General features: G+C 39.1%; 1 protein-coding gene across 6 annotated transcripts in view; it reads right to left on the reverse strand.

Moving 5' to 3' along the window:
* LOC118808028 (LIM domain containing preferred translocation partner in lipoma) overlaps positions 1-21580 on the reverse strand; it is a 249321-nt gene that overhangs the window by 199809 nt on the left and 27932 nt on the right. For 4 of the 6 annotated variants that reach the window (XM_036570366.1, XM_036570361.1, XM_036570362.1 and 1 more), the window contains one exon: positions 15996-16054. The exons of the other annotated variants lie outside the window; for them this stretch is intronic. The gene's annotated coding sequence lies outside the window, so the exon portion shown is untranslated. The remainder of the gene's footprint in view (positions 1-15995; positions 16055-21580) is intronic. 6 annotated transcript variants of the gene reach the window in all.

Below are 21580 nucleotides of genomic sequence, written 5' to 3' on the forward strand. Positions count from 1 at the left end.
AAATGCATTTGTATGCAAGCAGAGGGTGAGAATAAAATACACAGCGTCTTAGTGATGGACAGAAGCTTAACGACAGAATAAACTCTGCTTTAAAAGCTTGATCTGTAATTTACAGGTATTAAAAGTGGGTTGAGATTCGCAGCATGCATTGTCTGTAAATGGACTTCATTTGGAGTGCTTGGCGTGAGCTTAGAGGGCTGAAGCCCAGCCAAAAAACATGTTGCGTTTTAGCTCAGAGGCCACAGCTCCACATTTCCGAGCAGCGCTCCCACCGACATGCCTGGCACCTTCCGCTGGCCAAAAGAGCGTCCGTATTTCAGGCAGCCTCGCTGAATTCTTCAGGCCCTCCACTGCAAGGCCTCCGATACATAACAATGAGGAGCGGGGGTCTTTATCAGAGCACGCAGAGAAGGAGAAGGCTACTGCTCCTCAAAACGCTGATCCTACCAGAAGGCACAAAGCTAGCCTAAAACAACACAAAACCAAGAAACATAGCAGCACAATTCCCTCCAAAATAGTGGAGGAGGTTCTTTGAAATAGCCCCCGCACTACTGAATGAGACAGAATGTAGAATTTTAAAAGAAAAGGAAAGACTTACAAGAAAAGTGCACTTTCAAAGTGTGCAGTCAAACTTTCAGCCTTGTTGTAGAATTCCTGCCTTCACCATTGACCCCCTTCTTCTGTAGGTCAGGGATTTTTTTCCACTTGTTTGTACAGGCAAATGTCTGTTTACATCAGAGCTGGTTTTGCTTCTGAAAGGCTCAATCATGGAAGAAAATTGGACATATTTGGGCATCAATGACTCATCAGTCTCTCTCTTATTCACAACATATCAAATCTGTTTAGGCAATAGAATATATGTGGCTAAATAGGCATCCATCATGTCAGGTTATAAGCGTTTAAAGGGAAACGACCCCTCTTTAGTATTTCACCCGGTCACTGCTCACTTCACTGCAAACTGGCCCTCTGTGACATCCAAAGAGGATTACTGCATAAGTTCAAAACCCTTACTTGCTTTTATGACCCTAATTCTTACATACATGATGGCAGTCACTACTTACAACTTAGGGCAAACTCATGTCTACTTATTGGACTCTTTGGCTTCTCTGGACTCTCTAATCTTCAAAACTTTTTTAAACATGTCCTTATTTGTTTTGCTGAGCACTTTTAAGAAAGTCATTCAATAAGTCATTATCTGACTGAAATGAGTTTCTAACATTTATGTGGACCTTTTATGCAACATCTGGCCTCCACAGTGACCTAGAATCAAGCCCTGCGTGGAGGACACCACTACTGGATAGATAGATGGTAGCAGTCAAGGTTACGTTCATGAGGATTTGCTACTGAACTTTGGCTTACTTACTCTAGGTCACTTCTCTGGGTGAAATTCATATTCTGACTGAGATATTGTTTAGATTAGTGAACTGGATTGGTTCACCAGTGATTGGATTTCCAGCAGACTGATTTATAAAATACTTGAGATTAAGGAGTGCAGCTGAGTGAACTGACATCTGACATTTATTTGAATTTTTGAATGTGTCTAACAACTTAGGATACATATAAGTGCATGGCAATGAATGCAAACATTTATTCTTAAACACCAAGAGACAATAACATGTTCATTAAGTCGGACATATATACATACAAATTATATCAACAGTGCCAGTTTGGACACACCTTAGAAGTTGGAAACAATTTGTTACTGTACGTAGACAGCAATGTTATAAACTAGCTACCAAAAGGCATTATTAGATGTTTTACAGATTTTTTTTCCAAACATTTTGTTATTCTATATTGTGCGTTCTATACTGTATTTCTTCACTTGCAGCGATTTTTTTTTGTCAAGTTATCTATCTCAAGATTGGATCACCACTTTTCAAATAAGTCATCTTGGATATTCATTTTAAGACGTATTTATTTTATTAGTAAGAAGCTGTCTCTTCTTAGTAATTCTTTTAACTCTATGAAAGCACACAGAATTAGCATACCAAATTCATTTCACACATTCATCTCAAATCAAATAACTTTTCTATTGTTTTATAATAATATTACAAATTTTTTATAACATAATATTTTATTGGTATTGCACATTTTTCATAATCTTTCATTTTGATTTAAAACATATGCTTAAATGTTTTAAATGAATGTGATAAGTATATATGAATTTACTCCCAAAGCAAAAATTTCAAATATGAAAAATATTTCTTAAAAATTTCTGGCAGTCAAGAAGCGCTCAGCTTATGTGGGAACTTCAAAGACCTTTGAAAAAGCTTTCCAGGTGGCTTCTCATGAAGCTGTTTGACAGAATGCTTAACTTAACCGAACAATAAATCATTGTGTTGCATTCTGTTAACTCATCTGAAATTCAATAAAATTTCATTTTAAGGCAGTTAACTTACTTTTTTAATGAAAACATTTAGATCGTTACACATTTTCCTAGTATGATGATTCAAACCTTCCACAGTAGTACAGGCTGAAGCTCAGCTGCTTGTGTACTGTATGTTATGTATGATAGAATCCATGATTGAAAACCTATCATTCAGGTACAGCTTTAAAATGGCTTTCAAAGCAAAACCTTCTGCACATTCCGCTGGCCAGAGCTCGCAGGAACCTACAGATAAATCAACTACAACTAATGAAAGCAATAGCAAAAACGGAAAGAGCTACACTTCCCCTTAGCCTCTGGTGTAACAAGAATTCACAAGCTTTATGAACAAACGGGAGAGTGAAAAGCTGAATTACGGAGGAGATGGAAACACAGTTAATATATAATATATACACTCATTGGGTGGTGGTGTTTGGAACATGCAGTCACTACTGCTGTCACTGGACACCTGTGATGAATAATGATTGATGTTCATCCTCAGACTTTGCGTTCATACAACGAAAAAAAACGTATTGAATTATGAAAAGCAATAAATACATACTGATGCAGCTTATTTTGTTCACTCATACAATTATAACAAAATGCACTGCTTTTTAAATAAAAAAAAACTTGCTTTAGGGCCAAATTTAAGCAAATAAGACAAAACAAAACTCATTCTTGATAATGTTAATCATAACAGCCCTAGTTATTTCATACAAAATGTTTTCACTCATCTAAATTTGCTAAATAGTAAAAATTAGAAATATCTTTCTATGAGCAGGTGTGTCCAATGTCTCTATACTCTATTCATAATCTCACATTTAACAGCATCCTAAGGCTCAAGTAAAGCTACTAATCACTGATGATGCACTGACTACATCTCCTAAGGCATTTTAACAAGTTTATCTCAAGTTGTTACATTAAGACATGCCAGCGTTCAGGCAAAATGCAGTTTAGACTGAGGCACAGCGGCGATGTGCATCCTCCGCTCAGGAGTTTGAATATAATGATGTATCAGTATCAGAAGGTGATAATCATCAGCCTGCGCTGACAGCGTGCAGTCCCTCTGTCTATCAGTAACAGCGCCTCATCAGCTTTTAATATTATCTGAATGATAAAGATCACATGCAAAGAAGTTAATGGCAGAGGATGTGGGCTCTTTCAGCATATCAGATTTTCAACTGCTACATTTTTGTCTTCCTTCATCTAATGGAGTTCTCTTTTAGCATTTGGAAAGGAAGGTTTGGGAGGAGTGGAAGAGTGAATTAACTTTCAAACTCCATAACCACAGTAAGTGGAAACGCACGGCTGATCCCATGCACGAGGTACACTTGAAATCGTCAGTCGCTATTTTCATCCATTCTTTCCCCACTTTTCAACACTATGTATATCTTCATGAATCCATATCATCACCAGATTCCTCCAGAGCTCTACACACTATAGTAGAGGCCTTTATTTAGTGGTGAACCATCAGGAAAAGGCCTGATGATTTCTGGGAACTAAATAATATGAGTCTAGAATTTTCTGTTCATTTTATTTAATACAATCATCAGGCTGTTGTATTTAAAATCTGCACTTTTATTTCTTTGTTAAGCTTTGATTAGAAATAAAAGGGTTATATAAACACCCATCGGAAAATTGTCCCAATCAGAGTTTTTTTTTTTTTGCAACAGTATCTAGGTAGATACAGTCAGCAGGTTCTCCCTTTGGTGAAGCCTTTAGAAGCCATGCATGTTAGATTAACTACTAACATCAGAAAACTACAGTGGGGTCATATGGACTGTCTTTTACAAGCTTCAGACATCCATGCTTAATTTAGATTTGACAAAAAATGGTAAATGTGTGCCATCATTAGCTTAGCATTAACATACTATCAGAAATCCTATAGAGGTGCTAATAGAGCTTTGCATTTCCACATTTGTGTTTTTTTGCCTGGTCTATAACAGTGTTTTGATATATTTGGCCCAAACTGAAGGCCTAGCTCTATCAGTCACGATTCTCCACTATATTCAAAATACCTTGCATGGAACACTAAGCACTTAATTTTGCCAGGGAACTAGTCTTCATTACAAAATTACTAATATTTTGAAGATCAGAATATCAAGATCATCTTAAAACTTAAAACCAATACTTGTTCAATCTGTTAATGATGGTCTTTGTGCCATAATTTTGAAGCCCTTTACCAAAGCCAAGGCCTCAATGATTATAATGCTGATTTAAGACTTTGATTTATCAGCTTCCAAAGGCATAGTAGGCTTTAGATAGTAGTAGTTAGTAGCCCACACCTGTTTCTCTTCTACACTATCCCTACAGATAAAAGGCTATTTGCATATGAAAACGTGCATTGGCTCAGCAGCTGTCCCACCTTTCATCTTTACACAGTGATCTATTTGCACTGCTCAGACAGCTGGAGGAGGTGACAAAGTCTTATAATCCTCAAAAGTATCAAAATTAGTTTGATCTCACTGTTTGTGGTATAAAACTGCCTCTTTTTACCTTTTATAACACACCTGGAGAACAACATTTGAAATATATCTTGAAGTTCTGTTTTGAGAACACCACAACACCCGCAGTGTGTCTTAAATTACCCACTACTCCACTAAAGACTAGACTCATATTTGCAGCAGGAGCTGGTACTATGAGTACTTGAGTACTTGGTTAACCTTTTGAGGTGCCAGTATTCAAATACTAAAATCACTATTTGAGTATTCGGCCCATTTCCACATTAAGAAAGAGAAAATACACAGAATAACAACTCAATAAAACACTGAAAAATGTTATGGTTTTGCTTGTATTTGTGAGTAAGTATGTACAATTAATTTATCACTCTGAAACACAAGTGCCTAAACGTGAGCGTGTCACCAAGGACACGTTGATAAAGATGGGACTGAGAAGGCAAACACAGTGCGGCTTTATTGCCAACTAGGCAAACTACTCCAGCTGATGTTAGCTAGGTCCAGAAACAGTGGAAATATATCTCTCTGACAAACTAACAAGTTGCCACATCGCCCAATGAGGTGAAAACACTTCATGTAAGACGCTGATTCTTCATCAGCATCCAGTGTTGTATTAGTTATCTGTAATTTTAGCTCACATCTTTAAGAGGCAACCTATGTTACTTACCCAACATGAAAACTACAGATTTCCCTCAGCCTTTTTGAACAATAAATCATGTTTTCAGATTTATTCCGCTTGCTGCTAATTTTTCGTGCTATTGATTTTTTTAAGCTTCTTAACATCAGTGATATCACCTGAAAGAGAAAGCACCCAGCTCCGGCCCTATGTTAATTTTGGCCAAAGTGTTCACTTACACTTGTGCATACTTCAATAAAAAAATTGCCAAAATGCATATCCCTAACTCGTGGTAATTGAAATACTTTAGATGGAAAAAGTATTGAGACACCTACACATTATACTTACAGGAGCTTTTGTGCCATTCCATTCTAAATCCATAAGCATTACTGTGGAGTTGGTCCCCCCTTTGCAGCTATAACAGCTTCCACTCTTTTGGGAAGCTTTCTACAAGATTTTGATGTGTGTTTGTAGGAATTTTTGCCCATTCATACAGAAAAGCATTTGTGAGGTCAGACACTGATGTTGGACGAGAAGGCCTGGCTCGCAATCTCTGTTCTAGTTCATTCCAAAGGTGTTCGATGGAGTTAAGGTCAGGGCTCTGTGTGGCCCAGTCAAGTTCTTCCACACCAAACTCACCCAGCCATGTCTTTATGGACTGCTTTGTGCACTGGGACACAGTCATGCTGGAACAGAAAAGGACTGTTCCCACAAAGTTGGAAGCATACAATTGTCCAAAATGTCTTGGTAGATGTCTTCCCTGGAATGAAGGGGTCTAGGCCAACAGCTGAAAAGCAACTCAATAGCATTATCCCTCCTCCACCAAACTTTACAGTTGGCACAGTGCAGTCAGGCAGGCAACTTTCTCCTGGCATTCGCCAAACCCAGACTCAAGATAGAGAAGCGTGATTCATCACTCCACAGAATATGCTATTACAAGTTACTACCCATTCAATAAGCTTCTGTTTTTGTAGTCACAATCCAAAAATCTACAATAAAGACCTGAAACACATCCTGTCAGAAAAAGCATCCAACCTGGACGCAAAAAGAAATAATTCAATTAAAAAATAAATTCAAATCAAAAATGACAATCAAGAGCATCTTGAAACAAGAGAAAAGCCACTCAAACACTTGGCAATCAACAAAATCCAGATTAGTAATGGAAACAAACAGTGGGTAAACACAAAATAAATGAACAGAGTTGTAAAGAAAAAGGTTAAAACTGAAAACACAACAACTTCTTGAGTGCAGGAACAATTTGCTCTTTGTTGAAGAGATGAAAAACTCTCAAGAACAAACTCTCACAAACAGAAAGGCCAGACTACAATGTGCCAACAAAGTATAATTCATCAAGGTTTATGGGCAACAGCCATGCAGACATGTGGCATGAAGACTGAAAAAGTCAGGGAATAAAAAAGGATTACTTCACCTCCAAAATATGGTAGAGGTGTTGGCATATTTAAGCAAGCATGGCAGCTTCTGGAGCTGGCTCATTAACTAAAGATGGCCACAGTACTATGACTTCAGAAGAAATATGTTGTCTGTCTGTCTGCTTTTAACAAAATGCCTCTATCTGACCTGTTGCCTCTGTTAAACCTGTTGGAATCCATCAGGAGGATCAGCCAAACTCTCTTAAACAATCCTGCGCTGTGCTAAATCTGAACATTAAAAAGCTATTTTTCCAAAACATACAGATAAGGTAACATTCTCTCTTTCGCCATTTTTATTCTCTAATCGTCAATAAATCATACCCCTCTGATCTTGACGCTGAATGCAGGAACTAGCAAAGATACTGCCTGCCATGCAGTGCCATATACAAAATACTGTCTGCCATGCAGTGCCAGAGTTGTTCTTCAAATTCAGCTGGCAGTAGATCCTGGTGCTCTTTCTTTGACTGAGCATGTGTCTGCGAGTATGAGAGAGTGATGAGTTCTGGCCCAAATACACGGACTCCCAGCCAGGATTCTAGAGAAGCAACAACAAGAGCAAGAGAAAAACAAGAAAGCCTGCTATGAGCCTTTTCAGGGCCCAGTCATACATACACAGACACACACACAAGGCTGAGGTAACAGCAGCTGTGCACCTGCATGATGAGGCCAAAATACATCCCTCACTGCGCCAGACAGTGATCAAGACCCAAGTACAGCACTTACATGGGTGAAGTTTGTCTAAAAATAGTAATGCCTCTACATGTGTGAATTAACCCTTAGAAGCTGCAGGTTGTTATTTTTGTTCTGCTATTCAACTACTTCATACTATTCAAGCGCAATTATGTAATTACATATTTAATTATATAATAGTCAGTGAATGAATTACATCTACACAATGAATTATATGTAATCAAAAGGGCGGTGCATCTTTCCAAAAAAACGAGACTGTCCATATTGCACTTTTCACTTTATCACAATAAAATATTTGCTCATAGTAAAAACATGAATAAGGAATCCTTTCATAACTAAAATAATTGTATCATGATAAAAATGTAAAAAATATATTCTACTTATAAACACATGGTAAATGTATACAAAAATACAAAAATGTATTAAACGTTTAGAATCTGATATTTCAATGAGTTATAAATGAAATCTAATTAGAATTAATTACACCATGCTTTTGATTTCACTGATAACCATGACTACTAAGGGTTAATCTGGCTGTGTCTGTGCATTTGTCTCTAATATGAACATGAGTTCAAATTGTGTAAAAGAGCGAATGTGTGTGAGAGCGAGAGAGAGCGAGCAAGAGAGAGAGAGAGAGAGAGCAAGACACACAGAAAGGATTGCTTTCATGTTGGGTCAGAGTTCTTCCACTGTATTGGTATCCTGAGACTGCTCACACCTCTTGGAGTCGGTGGGATTTAATGGTCAGTAGCTAATCTAGCAGGCCGCTCAGAGGCTCAGAGCAGGCCTTAAAAGCCCAGATTTTTACTGAATGAACCAATGAATAAAGGAACCTGGCCAAATACACAATAGCCTCTCCTTCTAATCCACTTAAAAAGAGGCACTCTGTGAATTACCTTGAAAACCATTAAAAGTGCTGAAGTTTCTGGCGAATGCACTACTTTTCAGAACTAGCGAGAGCGAGAGCGAGAGAGAGAGAGAGAGAGAGAGAGAGAGAATGAAAGAAATGTTGAGTCAACAAAAGAGATGACCAGAACAGACTGTCTGGACTAAAGACTTCCGCCCTGCCCGCTGGACTCCTGCCAATACCCCTCAGCATGACTCAGTGCACTTCTTAACCTGGGATAGGCAGGGGGGCTCTTTGCACTAGGCAAAGGTAGGCAGTCGCCTAGGGCCCCAGTGAGCCAAGAGCACTGGAAAAATACAGAGGAGCCCCCTGTTTCAATAATTTTAACAAGTGCTCATCCACTTGGCCTCATCATTTCCCCTCGGGGGAATCCCTAGCTCCATCTTAAGGGCTGTTCTGTTAATTTATTAGCTCAAGTGAAGGGTGTTAGATGAGCCCTCGGAGGAGCAAGGGATCAAGCGAACGACTTCAGCAGCAGAAGTTGCCCAGAATTCACTGCGACCTGACACACTTCCCTTTTCAAACCTGAAAATAATGGTGGACAAAGCTGTTTATCAGCTATAGCAGTAAACTACTTTAAAATGCTTACCATTTCAAAACCATAACATTCGATTTTGATCTTCTGGGCTTTAAGTAACAAACTACTTCATCTGTTACTGTTACTGCTGATACAACTTCATCACTTTCCTGCTAGTTGGCTCATTAGCTCATATGCTAACGGCTACGCGGCTAACAAGAACAAAAAGAAAGTCATTATAGCATGGTTCTACTCTGGGTTTACAGCCAGACAAAGCAACTACTCACGCACGTTATGTATGTTATGTTCAAACATTTTGCATGGCTAGCTGATTAGCTCACTGAGGCTAACCTGCTGAGGGCAAATGCGCTCCGTTTTAATAGTTCACTCTTGACTGTCGATTCTCCCCTTCGACCCCAAGTGGCCACTTGTGTAATGCACATCCGAGTAGTGATGTGAGGGACAGTGGGTGAGGGACAGTCGAAAAAAAAAATTTAAACGGCGTCTAGATATACTTTACGCGTGATGTCAAATAACATTTTCTGTTAAATAACGTAGCAATATAAAAAAAAGAATAAGTAAAAAATTTGTTGCTACACTCCTAAAGCTAACTTCGTTTTTTTCAGTTAGAACAGAGTGCTGTACAGTCTCAGCATAACGCTAGCATTAATGTTAGCATTAGTAGCTCCGGTGTTGGGGTAATAACCAAAAAACTAGTCAATTACAAGCTACCAATTACTGCTCTCAAAATGCAGTGGAATTACTTTCTTGAAAAAGTAAGCTCTCTGCTCATTAATTTACTTTATTTCTGTAAAAAATGTTGCTCGTTTCAAGCATTATACTCTCAAAACACGCAAAATAATCTGCCAAAATAGTGAGATGATACTACAAGTAGTAGTTACTGTTTATCCAGTGCCATATGGTTTGCTTGGCTACTTTCATGCTTAAAACAGGACATGTTCATGCGCTTCCTCCCCACAAATATCTCCAAAATGCTGACAGTATCTCTACTACTGATAAACTCATGTTTCTCACAGCAGCGTGATGACAATCAGCACTGAGGACTGCAGCTGGGTGTTTGAGAGTGAGTTGATAGCTCAGGAGAGGTGACGCTTAAACACCATACAGTTATTATTAATGGTTAAACTGGGATTTTAACTGGTCAATGTCAATAATGGAACTTTGAATATGTCATAAATTTAACAAATGCATTTGGTTTATTTATTTTTAAGAGTTTAATATTGAAGGTAAATTTGAGCAGTCATTTTGGGTGGGCCTAGGCCTACTGAGTCAAGTCGTCACTGGTTTAATCCAAAACATCTTCAGCTTCGGGAATAAAACAAAAACACAACCACTAGGATGGCAAATGTCTGAACTACATGTTCCCCAGCAACATCTTTTCATTACTCTTATACACCTAATCATGCCTAATAACTAATTTACTGCTACTGCTGTTCTCACTGTTTGTTCTGAGGAATGCCTGATGAAGGAGGTAGTGCATGGGGGCAGTTGTGAGTGGCTGAGAGGTGTGTCAGTCATTATTTTGCAAATAGTCAGAGCAACATGTTATACATTAACAGTGCACCAGTTCATTCAGGGGGAAAAAAAAAAATCCCCCTACCTGTAATCGATCAGCCAAGACAAGTTGGGTGTTTAAAGTTTGCTTCTTTAGTTTTGAACCCAGCACTGTGCAACTTGCATGCCTACATCATCACTCCCTTTTCTCAAGTGGCACTGGGTTGTAGTAATCTCTGACAGACTTGTTAATGGGTTTCTGACACTGAGTGACATACTGTTATCTGTAAACATGGACAAAATTACTGTATGTGGCTCAAAACATCGGCAGCATCCAACTTGAAGCTGCATTATTGCCTAGATTTTTGTTCACAAAGCATGTCTTGATTAATAGATTACATTTAGGGTTAGGGGAAAAATATGTTAATTTGGTTTTTCAAAGACCTCGCTTTAAAAGATGTACGGGAGAAAATAAAGCTAGAGCAAAATGAATTTTGCAATTTTAATCCCGGTTCAGTTTAAAAAGCAGTGTCTGATATTTGTTCTCTTATTCCCTCTGAAGAATTTTCTGGTAGGTACGGGATAATTATGTCGCAGTGTTCACTACTGCGTCATTGCCTCAAGTCAACCTAAATGACCCCAGTAGCCTAAGTGTGACTGGTTGCCAGGGCTGCCGGTGTAATTCACCATTCGGCATTTCAGTGAAACATCAGAGATGGAAGCGAAGAGAGCAAATTCAAAAAAGGAATAAGCCTGTTTCTCATTAAACACACCACATAAAAAGGAGTCTGAAGGACAGGACTGACAGTATTAAAAATTATTTCACTGTCTAAATAATAGGAAATACAATATTAACATTTGGAAGCAAAAATTGTGGCTCAGTCTGCAACCTCACATGCATCAGAAATTTAAAACACTGCACATGCAGCACTGCGTGTGGTGCTACTCTGGAATGGAGATTAAAAGCATCGTGAAGAGATTTGCTTGTGTAAGCGGCAGGGTGAAAGCTCGTGGGCAGTGGGGGCTTTTACAGTGCTTGAGGATATGGAGATGGACAGTGGCGAAAAGAGAGAGCAAGCCCAGAAGCGTCTGGCTGCACGCACGGAGCCGAGATTCAGGCAGGAGATGACAGAGAGCCCTGCAGCATCTCCTTCACGTGGCCAACCAGACGGAATTTTGTTCAAGTTGTGCCGAAAACAATAAACACTACCAGGCATCTGTCAGCTCATTCACACACACTCGCACCCACACATACAACTTACACCAGGGGTGTAAACCTACGACCTCACAACAGCTCAATTTCAGTTCCACAGTAAGTGCTTTAATGCGTAATGAGCTATCAAATTTAACTACAATTCAATTTGATTCATTCAAGAATTATTTTCGCACAAATATTTTGCATAAACATGCTGCAGTAACTACTCATTCAGTTGTGAAATCCATAAAATAAAAAAATAAAAATAAAATGTTAAATATTTCCATAAAACTGTTAAACGGGGGATGCACAACGATATCGGAAGAATATCAGTATGGATATATGCTTTAAAAAGTCAGTATTGGACAGATGTGTAAAACCGAGCAATATTTCAAAACCATATCTGATCATGTATGTATTGTACTCCAAAAGAGTGGAATTGTTCACGTGACATTGGACTACTGTGCTAAAATACTCTGTACTCTATTCACTTTACTGCATTTGTAACAGTAAAGCAATAAATGTTACATTTCTCTAGGTAAGCATGGTGACAATTTTCACATTTTATAAATATGCTTATGTATGAGGACTGGCAGATATGTACAAGAAAACTATCAGATGCTGGCATTAGACCACCATTCCCACATGCCTCCCAACTCTGTTTTTGGTCATTATATTCACTATTAAGGTAAATATATTACATATTAAATATTTTAATTATTTAATATAGTAAATATTAAAGCCTAGCCAATTTGGCTGATCAGCTATCTTGCTTCCGAGCTCCCAACTGATGTCAAGCAGCCCAAGCTCAACTAAACAAACATTACTCACTGCTGCCCTCTAATAGTGTTATAGCACCAGTCAGGAGCTAGAACCATCATTTTCGTAAGACTTGTACCGTGTCTCAGTAAAGGAGTTTTATGCTTTCTGTTATTAACATGCATTTGCTTTGACCCAACAGATGAAAGTGCACACAACTCACACTCTGTTGCACTGTAAGCATATTGTCACTGTCCAAAAAAAAAAAGTATGTTTATTTGTCTCGGCAGTGTGAAAACTTGATGATAAACAAATAGAAATGCTCCAAATCCACTTGAAATAAAACTCCTTTACATTAACTGTACATTATGTTTTTCTCATCCTCTTGTAAAGGTACTATTTTGGAGATAAATATTTTTCTCTGGACAGCAAAGATATGATTGTGGTAAATACCTCCAATCAGCATTTGCAGTTGCGATCAGGTGATAACGTAATAATGAAGGCCTGGGATTTAGTGTATTTTTACATTTGAAAATAAGCGCAAATCACTAAATATTATTATAATCAATTATAATTTCTTTCAGAAATTCCAAAAATAGATTGAATTGCCACCTTCAGATTGGTGCACCATGATGCATCAAGGCATTTTTATATCCCTCACACACACAAACCCCAAAACGCCAAACACTACACTTACAGCCCATCTCGTCAGAAGCAGTGTCTGGAACATGTGGCAGGCTGCGGGAAGTTTTGTGATGCACTATGTGGGGATGATATACAGGAATACTGGGCTGATGCCAAATATTTTTCCTGTGGATCTCTGCCGATGCTGATGACAATACATAAACACTTGTAAAATGTCAAAATTGCACTAGAATTTGATTAGCATTATAAGTGTAACATTTATTTAATTGAATAGGGTTAAAATGCAGTAAAATGAATAAAATGCAGATATTTAAACATCACCTAAACATTATTTTACTTCAGAAACAAATCAACAAATACCAGTTCAAAATACTGGTCAAATCCAAACATCTGTACGAAGCTGATCTTTTGATTCTAAGCAAATATCTGCCAATACCAATACCATTCTGGTGTGATGGTGCAGCTCTTGTACTAGGTCAATACAAATCTATATAAACATGAATGTCTGTAACATCATGGTGTTGAATAGCATGTTGGACTTGTTTTTACGTGGAGGGGGAAAAAAGTACGAATAAAGAGAAAGACATGATGAGAAAGATCACAGCTGGGACAGCGACATTCTCGGGCCACCTGTTCCACGCTGCACAATCAGCAAATAACAGCTCGCATAACCACTTGGGCTTCAAACCATCTGCGCCTGTACAACGCGCGTGCTGTGTGTGTGTGTGTACATGTGTTTAAAAACACACCTGTGTTTCAGAGAAACCTCCGTCTCTCTAAACGTCCCTATCTGAAGAATTTCTAGCCAACCGCTAAAAAGCAGGCAAAGGAGGAAAAAGTCAGTTCAGAGTGGAGGTTTGCAAGAAGTTCTTTTCAGCGAAGAGATAATTTGCGTGGAAAGTGCTTTGAGCAGGCACAGTGAAGTCTAAACGCGCGGCTGTGGCTCCCCTCCAGAGGCAATCATTACGGGGATTTGTTCTGCTTGCACTTATAGTCTTACCAGATCAATCGCAAAAGCATGCGCTAAAACCCATTATTAGTTCCGAGGGCAAAGTCTTAGTTTTGGGGGAAGGATTTGAGAGAAGAGGTGGGGTGGCGGGGTTTGAGGAGGGGTTGGTTGGGTTTCGGATTGTCCATGCCGCTGCCTGTTTGAAGAGCGCCGTCTCCAGAAGCGACCGTCACTCCGAAAAACATTCCCCCGAGACTGCTGAGGTAATCAATTAGGAGGTGAGAAGCATTTAGTGCTATCAGTACATGCAAAAACAAATTCATTTAGTGTAATGGCTGAGTTTGCCTTCAGAAATCTGCCTCTCTGCCTGGGTCTTTAAAAAAAAAATGTTCTCAAGTACAGCTGCTAACTACAAAGTTTTAAACAAGTCAATGTTTGTTTTAGCATATCATTGCTGTCATATATAAAATCATGTAGCATTTTTTCATTTAAAGAAAGCAGGCTGCTCTTTACATTGTGTTAATATTTCCAGTCCAAAGTCATTCAATTTTCAGTATCAGGAAAAGTAGAAAACATATTTAACAGAAAATTACACAAGCCTCAACAATCACATGTAATTAAAGCTTCCATTATTTTCGGGAGACTTTCAGTTTTTTAAAGAAATCTTGTTTGATTTGTAAATCTTCTTTTTTTTGTCTATTTCACTTTCGCAGTAGTGGCTACTTGACAGCTACACATCCATTCAGACTCTTCATAGTCTTGAGCTGTCTTGTCACAGTGAATAGAAACACCTGTGGGTTTTTTCACATCTAAAACAAGTGTCCAGCTTGACTGAAGCACTGTTTATCTGATGGTGACAATACTGGTCTACTGGGTCTTGCATGGTTGTTAGGAGTCCCATTTTAATCTTTTGATCATTTTTAAACTGCAGTTCTTTTCCCCTCTTATATTAACTTAATGTCTGTTTTGACTGGAAATGAAATAAATAAAGGGTGGTCTCTGACTTCTGCACAGTACTGTACAATATGCACCATGTATTTACATACTCTGAAGAATTATTTAGGGACACCAAACAGCTGCTTCATATTTTTAGAGCATCACAGTGCAGAAGGTACTTGAGAAGATAATAGGTATATCGGCCTCGCTTCTCTGTACTGTTGTTGTCAAAGCAAAATCTCATATCTAAAATGTTAACACAGAAGACGCAAAACTCATTGTTAATTTCGAATATCAGTAAATTTAACAAGATTTAATTCTGGAATATTTTTTATAGGCAGCTGCTGTGTGTAGAAAGAAAGAAAGAAAGAAAATTATATAAGCCTTTGATATGAAAGCGACAATATGTTAAAGGAGTTAAAGGGACTTTCACACCATTTCCACTCACCGTTCTTGATATTCCCCAAAGTTTCCCAGCCGAACGTGTGTGTGTGTGTGTGTGTGTGTGTGTGTGTGTTCCAGGGCCTGGACGACACTGTATATTTTCATATTAAATTTGCCTGGGAATGTTCTTTCTGTTAGCCAGTGAGTCTTCCTTGATTTAAGTGAGGATGAAGGGGCCATGTGGGGGTGGGGGTAGGGGTCTCTGAGTTTGAGCATGTTACATAACTGAAGGCATCATGTCCTACTTTCCTGATAGGCAGGGCTAATCAGGCGAAATCAAGGGTGCATGTGGAGAGAGAAAGGGAAAGGCCTTTGTATCAGACAGGCAACCTTCTGTCCTAACTCTGGCCTTTCTGACCCGTCTGTTTTGAAACGCAAGTCAGCTTATATAACTCTCTCTTTCACTCTGCTGGTCAGTCTTTCTCTCCTCTTCTTGCTCTATACATTAGCAGCGTACCGAGGAAGGTTTTTAGGTGTATGGAAGTAGCCATGACCACCAAAAAAAGAAAAGGTAAAACAAAATCTGTGAAAGGGGAAAAAGAGAAGAAAGAGAAGACTGTGTGAGACTTACCAGACTTCTCTTTGACAGACAGCAATGAGGTGAAGAACTACCAATCAGCTAACTAAGCACTGCGAGAGAGAGAGAGAGAGAGAGAGAGAGAGAGAGAGAGAGAGAGAGACAGAGACACAGACAGGTTTAGTGCCAACAGACATCTTAAAAAGAATTCCACCAAATTTTCTTAATTTCTAATTAAGAAATTAATTCTTTAAACAGTCACTCAGAGTGGTCTAATGTGAAATGCTCTATTCTAGAGAAACATACCAATTCAAAATCATTCACGGTGATGGTGGAACCATACGACTTTAAATCTTTAAAAAGTTCCCTCATTGAAAGTTATTACACAAATTGATTACAAATATGTTGCCTGTTGTCAGAACCATTGTTATACAATAACAATCTTTTGGGGCCTAAAAAGTATTTTTAAAATACATGCAAGGTGGAGAGATACATGCAGGGTGTTGGAAAGCAAACTAGTCCCCAAAGAAAACGTATGTTTTTTAGATTTATCTTTACTATAATCACCATAGTAGGTTCAGTGGTCATTTTGGATAGTAATAATATTTTTGCATTGTAGACATTGCAACTCTTGGTAGCCATCACCACTGTAAAGAAATTGGAGCTGGTAAGTTTCTCTATGGTGAACCATTTCACATCAAAGCACTCAACAACTGAATTATGTTGAAATTTTGATTTGGTGAAATTCCTCTTCAACATTATGTCAGGACATGAACCAAAAGTAATTACTTTAAGGAGAATTCCTCCACTTTTTCACAACTAGTGCATAACTACTGTTAAGATGCAGGAAAAAAAATTATTCAGAGTAACCTGACATGAATTGTTCTGTTTTAGAGAAACTTGCAAAGACAGAACTGTTTACAGTGGTGGTGCTAGGAACCAGACGTCTGAAGTATTTGATACCTCTAAAAGCTCCCTCACAGCAAGTTTTACATGAAACAGGTATGAATTCACTGCCTGATGCCTGAGACGTTGTTTTACAATAGTTCTGAGGTGAAGTTTTGGCCTAATACTATGTTTTTGGATTTATTCATGGCTGAGAGGTACATGCAGAGGCAAAATAGTCCCCAAAGAAAATGCATCAACATATTAAAATAAAATTTTAAAAAAATTAAAAAAAGAAGTCACAAGTGGGTTTTGGATAGTAAATAAAATGGCCGTCTTTGTGCTGCCACAACGTCTGGTTTATATCATCACTATAATAAAGCAAATCTGAGTTTCTCTAGAACAAAGCATCTACATCAAACCACTCAAATACTTCGTTTACATATCAACGACAAAGTTATGGAGAAATTTTGCAGCGTTGGTAAAATTCCCCTTCGAAAGTTTCTCTAGAATAAAGTACCTACATCAAACCACTCTAAAATACTTTGTTTACATTTCAACAGCAAAGTTATAGAGAATTTTTGCAACATTGTTGGAACTCCCCTTTATATACTTTAAAAGCACTCTCTTATACATAGTTGAAGTGCATTTTTCTCACTTCTTCATATTGTCGCTCACAAATCACACAATAAAACTTCTGGCAGCAAGCAACTTTGCCAGATTTCATTCAGTCCTTTCTCCAAGTCTGAAACCTAGTAGAGGACTGTGGGATTTAATACACTAATAATAAAACTAATAACTATGGCAATAACAACAATAAAACAACACACACACAGGCAAACGCTGGGGGAGATGCTTCTCTGGTCTATTTCAGGAGAAGTGTGCATCCGGCATCCTGTTTGGATGCACAGGTAACCGTGGGATGGGGAGGGGGGTGTTTTCTCTCTAAGGGCCCGCAGACGCGTTCCCTACCCAGAGAGGGACTCTTTTGTTCTCTGATAAATTGACACTGTCAGTTTCCCACGTTGCCGAGACGTGGCGGAGACCACAGGGGAAAAGGAGTGGGAGCAGCACTGCTACATACGATCGGCATCATTTCATTTGACTGTTACTGTTGCTGCCCCCCCCCCCTTTTTTTTTTACTTTACTTTTTTATCTGCATTGTCTCCACAAGCTTTCATTTCAAAGCTCTGATTGAGGGCACTGAGACAACAAAAATCTCTTTGTGCTCAACCAGATATCCAAATGTGGAGTCTGACGTCCACATCGTCTGGGAACAGAAAAGTCGAGAGTGATGTTTATCAGCGCAGATAAGCAACTCGCTTAAACACGCAATCACAATTGCTTTTTTACTGGTCATACAAATCCAAACTCTGCTTGTTTGCATACAAAGTTAGGACAAAGGAATGCCCGTCCAGGAACTGATGAGCACATCAGGAACACATTGGACTACACAAGACAAAGTAACATTAAGTAACACAACAGTCCAAAAACAGACCATTATATGTTAGACTAGATTATATACAATGCTGTAAAAAAAATAAAAAAAATAAAAAGTCAGAGACCTCCTTTTATTTATTTAATTTCCCATCATTACAGCCACTTAGTGCACGGTATACATTTTTTCAGCAGCAGGAAAACAGCAGAAAATATTTTCTGCAACAGAAAATTACACAGAAACCTCACCAACTAAATTTAATTTCAACATTTTTAGTATTTACTAAGTATTAACTCTTTGTCTTAAGTATAGCTTTAGTTCTTTTTGGAAGAATTTCTTTTAGTTTTCAGTTCAAAGAAATCTGCAGGGATATTTTTTTTTTGTCTCCAAGTTGACTGCATGTGAACTTGCTGTTTTCCAAACACATTCAATGATGCGAAGGTCTGGACTCTGGGGTGGTCAGACCATTGTTTTGAGAAGAGTAGCAACTTTTGTTTGTTTTGTAAATCTTCTTTTTGTCTGTCATTTTCTCAGTAGTGGCTGATTGACAGCTACAAATCCTTTCATGATGGTGACAGCTTTGGTGGTCTGCCAGGTCTTGCGCTGTTAGGAGTCTCATTTTCACTAACTCATGTTCCTTCTTATTTTCCTTCAACTTTCCCTTTTCTTAATACAGGTGGATTATCTCAAATGTAATCTCCTCAGAACTATCTCCTAAAAAACGAATAACTTGTACTTAATGGCTGTTTTGACTGCAATTTAAATAACTTACAGGCTCCTGACATTTACACAGCATAACATATATTATGCTCTATATACATAAATTCACCTAAACCCAATTTTCTAAAAGAAAAACACAAGCTATGCGGCTACACCCAGGCATTATTATATGAGTTGAGACAAAATTGATTCCATCCATAACACCTTTTCCTCAAAACATCACTTTCCAAGCTGCGTATGAAAGAAAATAAGGCAGTTTGGACAATCTATGTCAAACTTTGCTGCTGGTGAAATACAGCTTCAGCAGCTTTAGCCCAAAGCCAGGCCAAGTTTCCACGTCGGTGGAACGACTTGCCTAATAAATTAAGGAGACTCCAATAAATTCTTCATGGCCTGCAGCCACGAGTGAAATCCATAGTCGAGGACGACTTCACTGCACCCACTTCTGCTTGACAAGCTTCTCTTATATAATCATTATATTAATTATCATCATTACAGTAACATTCTGCCAGCCTCCATCTATCCAAAAAAAAGCATATTTATATCTGTTAGAGAATTCTGTTATCATCAGGGATGAATTTGCCATTCACGTACTGCCTCCTTCCCCAAAATTCAAGGCTTTTACTCTTGTACTCTCCTATTTTAAGCACAAATGGCAGCAATTTGATTTCAATTCCAATTCCATTAAGATAATTTAGGTTAAACCATTTTCAACCTCGCAGCCTATTCGGACAAAGGCAAAGAGACAAATTCTCACTTTATCTAAGTCATTTGCTGCTCTGGTTTTTGAGGGAGAAGTGGGGGGAGGGATCACAAATCATATTTAAGCAATCAGGCAATTCAAGTACATTAGGTCATTAACACATTTCTAAAGAGGCTAATCTGTCAAAGCAACGCAATTTAGCTACTACTGAATAAGTCCTTGTTCTTTCATGTCCGGGAAACGCCTTCTTATTGTGGGAAGTTGGTGTGCAGACAAAATCTCACTTCTTTGACTGGATGTGATCTAAACCAAGCCATTTGACCCTAGATAATCTCCAGCAGGCCTGGAGGCCCATCAACCTGAGCTCAGAAGGCCAGGCTAAGGCATGTATACAGAAGCATTAGAGCATGCTCTGGCTGCATTGGGTCTCACCCTACTGGGGAGCAGGAGGTCCATTTGCTGCTGTGTGGACATTCACTGGGCCTGAAGTGCTCTGACAGAGGACAGGTTTGATGCATGCTGAGTGTTTACCGAGGAGCCAGAAAGGTAGACCTCCTGATTTCCAATGAAAAATACATACCCCTGAAATCACCTTCGCCTTTTACCTCTCTCCTTTTATAGGCTATAAATAGCCGCAGCTCTCTTGGCTCCAGAGCAGCAGAGCAAAGTGCAGGGCATGTTGGGGATCAAAAGCGGTCTTTAATGGGCTTTGATAACTGGGTGGACGGCCATTAGAAGCAAGAAGTCCTAAGCGACCCCCTAAGACCCCAGGCTTCAGCTTCAACTGCTCTAGAAAGATGCAGACAGGTGAAATTCCAGCAGTCAAGGCCTTCACATTGTTTTCCAGGAAATGTTTCATAACACCAGACTGGCTCAGGCAGACATCTAGCAGCGGTTGACTTATGTGCCGTTGACTTGGCCTGTCTTGCTTCATGCCTCCAGCTTAAATCATTCACAGAAAAAAAAGTTTTACGACATTTTTATAAGCTGAGGCCTTCAAGACAATACGGGTTTTGGTGGTTTTGCACAGAACGCAGGTTTCAAAACAAGATAAAATAGGCCAAAGTTAAAGTTATGCAGCATGTGTGCAGATTATATGAAACATTGCTCAAAATGAGTGTGGTATATATGGCGGTTCTAATTTACATCCTGTCAGAGGAACCCGATTACCGTCCTATGGGAGTTGCTCTTCTTTTTTAGACGCATGGCTGAGGACTCATCTGCTCCACGCAACATGTTTACTGTGTGTGCGTTACTGTGTGGGGAAGATTGGCGGGTAATTGCACCCTGCCTGAGTGAGCGAGGGGGTCGGACTTCCGCTCCATTCCTCCATTGATCTGAGTGAGCAACTGGTGCGCGTGGTGCATTTATCACATCAACATCAGCGGCCCTCGCGGGACATTCACAGACACCACAAATCCATTTCACACTACCAAATACAATAGCCTGTCTGCGCAAAACTTCCTATCGGCCGTAGCCATCAACATGAAGGACTACCCTCAAGTAAATAGGATTTGGAGTCACGTGCGTGACTTTTATACAGCGCTACAAAAGGACAACAAACTCATAACTCTAATATTTGAGTGTAAGTCCCATCACCACCAACTCCCACGCCCCTCATATCACTGTTCAACAGCAGCACGTCCGGCCCTCTGTCGGCACAGGAATGCCCACTATGCCAGGAATTTGGGATGAAATGGAGGGCTTCCAGCGAGCCTGTCATATAAGGAGGAAACCACAGCTCCAGGCCTGGCCTTTTCCTGTTTATCCAAAGCCTCCCTCTAGCTTACCAAGCCTGTCTTTAGTGGAAAAGTGCCATCACTCACTCCTGGGAGACAAAGATAGAAAGTTATTGTCTTGAAAAGCATTATTGAAGGTTGTCTGTCTAAATAA

The sequence above is a fragment of the Colossoma macropomum genome, unplaced genomic scaffold (assembly GCF_904425465.1).
Source record: "Colossoma macropomum unplaced genomic scaffold, Colossoma_macropomum, whole genome shotgun sequence".
Taxonomy (NCBI): Eukaryota; Metazoa; Chordata; class Actinopteri; order Characiformes; family Serrasalmidae; genus Colossoma; species Colossoma macropomum.